Source organism: Orycteropus afer, unplaced genomic scaffold (genome assembly GCF_000298275.1).
Source record: "Orycteropus afer afer isolate SDZICR_OR568_19922 unplaced genomic scaffold, OryAfe1.0 scaffold00127, whole genome shotgun sequence".
Classification (NCBI taxonomy): Eukaryota; Metazoa; Chordata; class Mammalia; order Tubulidentata; family Orycteropodidae; genus Orycteropus; species Orycteropus afer.
Window position 1 is genome coordinate 8,458,981 of NW_006921714.1, and position 7,357 is coordinate 8,466,337.

Consider the following 7,357-nt stretch of genomic DNA (forward strand, 5'->3'; position numbering starts at 1 on the left):
AGAAATTCTCTGTTAATATACTGCTGCAACCATTTTTGAATTATCTTAGCCCTAGGAAGCATTGAGTAAATACATTCTGTGACTATGATTAAGGAACTCTGGTGGCACAATGGTTAAGTGCTGGGCTGTTAACTGCAAGGACATCAGTTCAGCCCACCAGCTGCTCTGCAAGGAGAAAGTTGAGGCAGTCTGCTTCCATAGAGATTTCAGCCTTGGAAACCCTAAGGGGCAGTTCTACTCTGATCTATAGTGTTGCTATGAGTTGGAATTGTCTCAACAGCTGTGGGTTTTTTTTGATTTGGACTATGATTAGGAGCCCTGTTGGCACAAACAGTTGGGCATTAGGCTGCTAGCCAAAAAGTTGGTAGTTCAAATCCACATAGAAGTTCTGCAAGAGAAAGATCTGGTGACCTACTTCCATAAAAATTACACCCTAGAAAACCCTATAGGGCAGTTCTACTGTCACATGGAATCCAACGTGAGTTAAAGTTGACTCAATGGCACCAGACAACAGTGAAAGACAGGAATCCCTGCGTGGTGCTAACAGTTAACTTGTTTGACTGCCAATTGAAAGACTTGGGAGTTCCACTCCACCTAAAGGTGCCTCAGAAGAAAGGCCTGGTGATCTACTCCCAAAGAATCTGCCATTGAGAACCTATGGGACCCAGTTCTGCTCTGACACATGTGGGGTCACCATGGATCAGAACTGACATCTGCTATGACACCTTGTATGATTAAAACAGGAGGCAAACACTCAGCCTTGCCTGTGTCTACAGCTGCCATGGGATGCAATGGATGGCCTGGGAACTGTGGGGGGAGGTCACAGAATGATGAGGGAGAGACTCACACTGCCCTGCATGAAGCCCTTCCCCTCACAACTCGCCCTTCAAGGAGGCTCAGGAACCAGTCTTTTCGGCACACTTCCTGTGGTCCAGGACCTCAGCTCACTTCCTTGTGGCTCCCACTCTTGCTACCACCCTTCTCCCTGGGTTCCCCTCTGCCTGGGCCAGTTGTCCAAAAACCCATGGTCACGACCTCCTCATCCTTGGTTCAAAGCACTAAACTTGCTCTTCCTTCCTTTGACCACAACACACACTATGAACCTCTCTAGGGCTTGTAAAGATGGCATGGCAGCACCAGGCCTCCTGGTCTCATTTCAAGGGGAGGAGAGAGCATCACCATCAGCACCAGCCCAAAGCTGACTCCTATGCTGTGAAGGTCAGGCACACCTCCACTCTCCAGTCTCCTAACCGATTCTGATACCAGCCACCCCTCCCATGCACTCTCTACTGCTCTGCTGGGATAATTTGTTACAAAGGCCACACACAACTCTCAGACCATACTCATGATTATAAGGTCTGTTAGGAAAGTAATAGGTACCACTTGGGATCAGGATCAGGAAGCATGTAGGCAAAGTCTGGAAGGCTCCCCCAAAGTGAGGAATGCACCCTTTCCTTCTTCAGTGCAGGACAACTTGCTCAGTTCCTCTTGGCTGTGCAAGCAAGCAGGCCCTTCTCTCTGCTGCACACACCCCCTCTCAGTGTGCAGGCCTCCTTTCATCTCCCTCAGGACAAGCTCCTCTTAGCCCTAGCTTCCACTTTGCTTGGGCAAACGTTATAAAACTGTTTAGGTTTGCCAACAATTGCCCACACAGGCACCCCACTCTGCCAGGAAGCCTCCTGTCCAAAGATACTCAGCCCTCTCGCTCCATGGGTCAGCACACTCACTACAGCCACTTCACTCCATGGGTCGGGAAGCTCAGTGTGCCATCTTGTGCTGACCCTTTGGTTCTGCTGCTGCCATTTCTCTGCCACTGGGCTCTGCCATTCCTTCCATCTCATACCATCTCTGGTGTTAGAGCTTTCTCTGTCCCCTGAGTCTAGGAGGTTCTCAGCACAGGGACCCTGGGTTCAAAAAACACTGCCCACTCCCAGCTCTTCTCTTTGATGATAGTGAGGTCCCCCAAACCTCTGGCTTGGCTCCCTTTAAGCCCAGCAGGATGGAAAACTGATCAATCCCCCATAAAATTTCCATGCACCTTATTTACATTATTAGTAGGCTGTCCAATCCTCTTGGCAGCCCACAAGCACCTTATTTGCATAATCCCACTCCATCATTTTGTGGGACTTACAAGGACCAATGGCTAGAAGGGCCATACAATAATAATTCACTGCACCTCAGGGCTCTACCTCACTCTGTCCAACATTAGGGTCCTTTGATGCTCACTTCAATCCTTCTACTCAGTGGGAGCTCCTGGAGGTGAGAGACAGAGTGCTATTCACCTTTGTATTCCCTGAAGTGCCAGCATAGACTGTAAAGGAATAGCAACAACAGCTAATGCTTAAGATACCAGGCTCTGTGAGACTGATGCTATAAAACCCATTTTATAGAGGAGGCTACTGAGTCACACTGAGCTCAGGTAACTTACTCACAATCTCACAGATGACTATGAGGACAGAGGTTCAAATCTAGGTAGTCTGATTCTATAGCAACTAGTATCCCAATGCTGGAGGGACATATTTACCTTTTTGTGGCCCTACACTGGTCTTCCAGACTTTCTTGACAGGAAGGGCCAAGGGGTGGCAGTCTGGTTGGGAGGAAGCTAGGAGACTTGTTCTGAAGCTGAGTCTGCCTAAAAAATGCCAAGCTTTCATTTCTATAAAAATGAAAGTTTCTAAAGATGCTTTCAGACACCCTGCATAAGAGGGAGAAAATGCCTATTGCTCCATTTCAAAGAAAGAATAAGGAGCTTTCCTACCAGATCCTTATCAGGGATAAAAGACCCTGGAATCCAAACTAGAAGTGGATGGTGCTGGGCAACTGCTTGGAAAGGGATCACAGTGGGAGATCTTGGATAGAGTGGAAGAAAAGTATGGAACAAAATTCAAAATCATAAAAAAGACCAGGCTTACTGATCTGATAGAGACTGGTGAAACCCCAAGACTGTGGGTCCTAGTCACCCTCTGGGCCTGGCATTGAATTTATTCCTGTGGCTTAACTGTTGGCCAAACAATAGATAGGCCTACGAGCTGAACACCTACACCAGGAAGATGCACTCCTTAGAACAATCAACCATGGAGAGCAGAAGGGCAGCATTTGCACAGGGAGAAAGGGAGGGAGGCAGGAATGCACAGGCAGGAAGGCCACAGGGAAAGAGTAACCACAGGGAGGAAGTGGGAGGAGAGCTGTCACACTGCAGAGAATGTAACCAGTGTCACAAAACAAGATGTGTATGAGCTGTTGAATATAAAATTAATCTGCATTGTAAAATTTCACCCAAGTCACAATAAAAAGTTAACAAAACAAAACTGGGTTTGAATCTAGGCTCTGCCATATGACTGGTGACATTAAACAGTTCACTGTGCTCAGCCTGCTCCTGCATTTATGAAATGAGGATATTAAGAGTCCTACATCATAGAGCTGTTGTGAGGTTTAAATGAGACGAGGCATGGAGGACGCTTATCCCAGGACCTGGTACCTGATTGTTAGTTACCATTATTATTTCCCAACCCCTAGTATCTACCACAGTGCCCAAAAGCATAGTATTTGTTGAGAGAAGGAATAAGTGAATACAGAAATGGATTACCCACATCAGAGGACCACAAGGAGAAGATGATGCTCCTCCAGTGTTGATTCAGCGAGCATAATTAATTCCAGAGATACGCTTCGTTGGCATGTTTGCAGCGAGGGCTCTCCCCTAGATTTCATTAGGAAGGCAACGTCAACATTCTGCCAGAGCGCTTCTCTTTTTTATGCTCCACTTAAAAACAAAAAAGCCTGTGGTGCTGTTCTGTTGAACACAGCAAAAGGTGTCATCTTGCGCCCTCACTGCATCAGTGCACGCTGCATTTAGGAATTGCCCAGCTGTGCTGCCTTCTTTGGAAGGAAACCAGGCTAAAACCCCTGGGACCTGAGAGCCAACAGCAGGTCTGTGTGGAAGAGAATGGTCAAGCTCAGAGGCTGTCAAAGCAAGAGGGACCTTAGAAGTCAGCTCAAATGAGAGATGGGGAAGCAGAGGCCCTGCACAGGGTCAAATTGCCCAAAGTCAACAGCAGGAAGCAATAGGTGTGACTCCAAAAACTTGGTTCTTAGGCATCCTCCTAAGAGCCCAGGTGAAAGCATCTGTGTTCTTGCTAAGCATCCTCCCAATCCCAATGGAGTAGGACTGTGTGTCAGAGTAGAACTGTGTACCACAGGCCTTCCAATGGGTAATTTTTCCAAAGCAGAGTGCCAGGCCTTTCTTCCAAGGTGCCTGTGGGTGAACTCACAACTGCCGACCTTTCAGTTAGCTGAGTGCTTCACTGTTTCCACCACCCAGAGACAAAGGTCTTCATCAGATTTAATGAGGAGCACCAAGGAGGATCAGCTCCTTTTGGGGACAGCCTGGGCAAACATCTGTATGAGTAAGGGTAGGTCATAGTAGCTGCTCTAGCAAATAAAGCCCTACATTTCTGTAGCTTAACACAACATACACTCTGTCTCCTACACTGTGAGCATTCATGCTGGGGGTGGTCTTTCCCAGCACCACCCAGGAACTGGACCCCTTCCATATTGTGGCTGTGCAACCCCCTGGGGGCCCAGAGTCCTTTGCTGCACCCTCTGTTTCTGCCTAGGAGACAGGGGAAATGAGAGGGGCCAACTCTGGGAGGTTCTTATGGGCCATCACTTCTGATCCACAGTCCACTGCTCAGAGCAGAGGCAGCTTTAAAGGAGGCTGGGAAAGTTGAGTTGTGTGCACAGGACGAGAGGAGCAAGTTCAGAGAGCAGCCCATCTCCACTGTGCCCCTCCATAAGGAATTCCTCTTTTTTCCCTGCAATTGCTTCTTTGAAGTTATGTGTCTTCCCCTCCCTCCACACTCCCAGAGCTCCTGGAGGACAGAGGCCACTTGTCACTTAGGATTCTATGATGGAACTTAAGGTCTTGGGCATAAAAGGTGCTCTACACATTTCTGGTGGCAGATTGACAAATGTGTCAGTGAGGACTTGAGTTGGATCCTAGTGGAATATAATGTCATTTTGAGCAAACACTGTTATTTTCAAATATAATGCTTCGTTGTGTCCACAAGAGATCTAATATGAAAATGAAAAACCCTTGGAAGTCAAAGATCTCATCCCCTGGAAGCCTGCCTGACCATCCTAACAAGTCTCTGCACATTATTCCAGGAATGGCAGGCAAGGGAGATGGCAAAGAGGTGCACATGGTGAGTGAAACTAGCCTGTAGGCTTCTTTAGTCCCTGGGTGGTGCAAAGAGTTAAAGTATTTGGCTGCTAACTGAAATGCTGGAGGTTTCAGTCCACCATCACCTCAGAAGAAAGGCCTGGTGATCTACTTAAAAAAAAAAAATCAGCCATAGAAAACCCTAATGGAGCACAGTTTCCCTCTGACAAACATGGGGTCGTCATGAGTTGGAATCAAGCTGATGGCAACTGGTAATGTTAATATTATGCTATTGTAGCAAGTGTCTCAAAAACCCCAATCTGAAAGGATGGCCAGCATCACTGTTCTACCCAAAGAAAGGACTTTTTCTTGACAGTGACTTTCATCATTGGGTTCAAAGTGTAAACTGTGGTGATCAGGGCCACAGGGCCATTTGCCCTTAAGGAACGACAGACAAAGGCAAGTGGAGGTGGAGAAAGGTCTACAGTATCCAAACATTTAAGGAAGCCCCAAATATTATCTAGACCAGAGTTTCTCATCCTCAGTGCTGCTGACATTTGGGGCCATACACTTCTTTGTCATGGATGGCTATTGTGGGCACTGTAGAACACTTAGCAACATCCCTGGCCTCTGATTACTAGACGCCAGTAGCAACACCTCTTGTTCTCGCCTTAGTGGTGACACTCAGAGACTTCTCCAGACATTACAAAATATTCCCTGGGGTGTAAAACCCCTCCCAGTGGAGAACTTCTGATCTAGGGAGTCCCTGATGAAGAGTGTGGAGTGAAGGCCCAAGTCTCCTGGTTCTTTCTCACACTTTCTGTAGGAAGCAACCCCACAGATCACCGGACACTATCATTTCTGACAAGGCGTCTGCATGCACCTCAGTTATGCTTAAGGAAAACGTGGCTGTGAACTCTATCTGAGCTGTCACCATCACCCCCAAGCAAAAGGTCAGGCTGGAGGGATGAGGCGAGTAGTCCAGGCTGCCTCAGAAGAAACTGTGCCAACAACATTGTTCAGTGTAACATGTCATGCCAGGTGGCATCCACAACAGAGCCTGTCCTGATGGAATCTAAAAGAGGGGTTCTCTCCCAGGGGGCTCTGGTTCAGGCTATTAATAGAGCTCACAGAGCCCTCAGGAAGAAAATGCCTTCATTGCTTTCTGGACACCATAGCTGCTGGAGGGGCATCGCCTGGTTTCTCTGTACCTACCACTCTAACTCAGAAGAGAGCCTTGCTCAGTGTGACTTTCTTACTTAAAATAATAATAATAATAAGATTGTTGAGGGATCTCTGGGCCACGACTCTTTATACCTGGTGTCTCATTTCTGGTTTCAGTTCAATGATAACCTTGGAAGGTAGAGAGAGTAGAGATCATTAGCCCCATTTTCCAGATGAGAAAACAGGCTCAGCATGGTTGAGTGACCTTCCCAACAAGGACTCAAATCTCAAGGCACCCAGATCATGGTTCACTCTTTCACAGCTGCTGTTGAAAATGCAAAAGAAAGATAGGAATTTGGGGGCTGTCTGTCTAGACTCACACAATCATTTGCCACAGTGAGAGCTGAGGGGGGAGGTGGAGGGTTTCATGGGACATGTGCATCTCATCTCTTTTCTTGAGCAGGATAGCCTGGGGGCTGACAACATGGGCTCTGGTGTCACATGCTGCATTCAGGTTTCCCCATGGGTAAAATTAGGGCAGTCCTAGTAACTGATGACACTGAAGGAAGAAGTTTAAATTACACTGAGGGCATTGGTGTGAAACAATGCTCCAAGAATTGATGGGACACCAATTGAGATGTTTCAGAAAATGGATGCAATACTAGAAAGGCTCACTCATCCACGGCAAGAAATTTGGAAAACAGCTATCTGCCCAGTTGACCAGAAGAAAAAAAAAAACAAGAAGAGATCCATATCAATCCCATTCCAAAGAAAAGTGATCTAACAGAGTGCAGAAATTACTGAACAGTATCATTAATATGACATGCAAGTAAAATTGTGCTGATAACCCAAACATGGTTGCAGCAGTACATTGACAAGGAACTGCCAGAAATTCAAGCCAGATTTAGAAGAGGACATGGAACAAAGGATATCATTGCTAATGTCTGATGAATCTTTGCTGAAAGTAGAGAATACCAGAGAGATATTTACCTGAGTTTTATTGACTATGCAAAGGCATTCAATTGTGTGGATCAT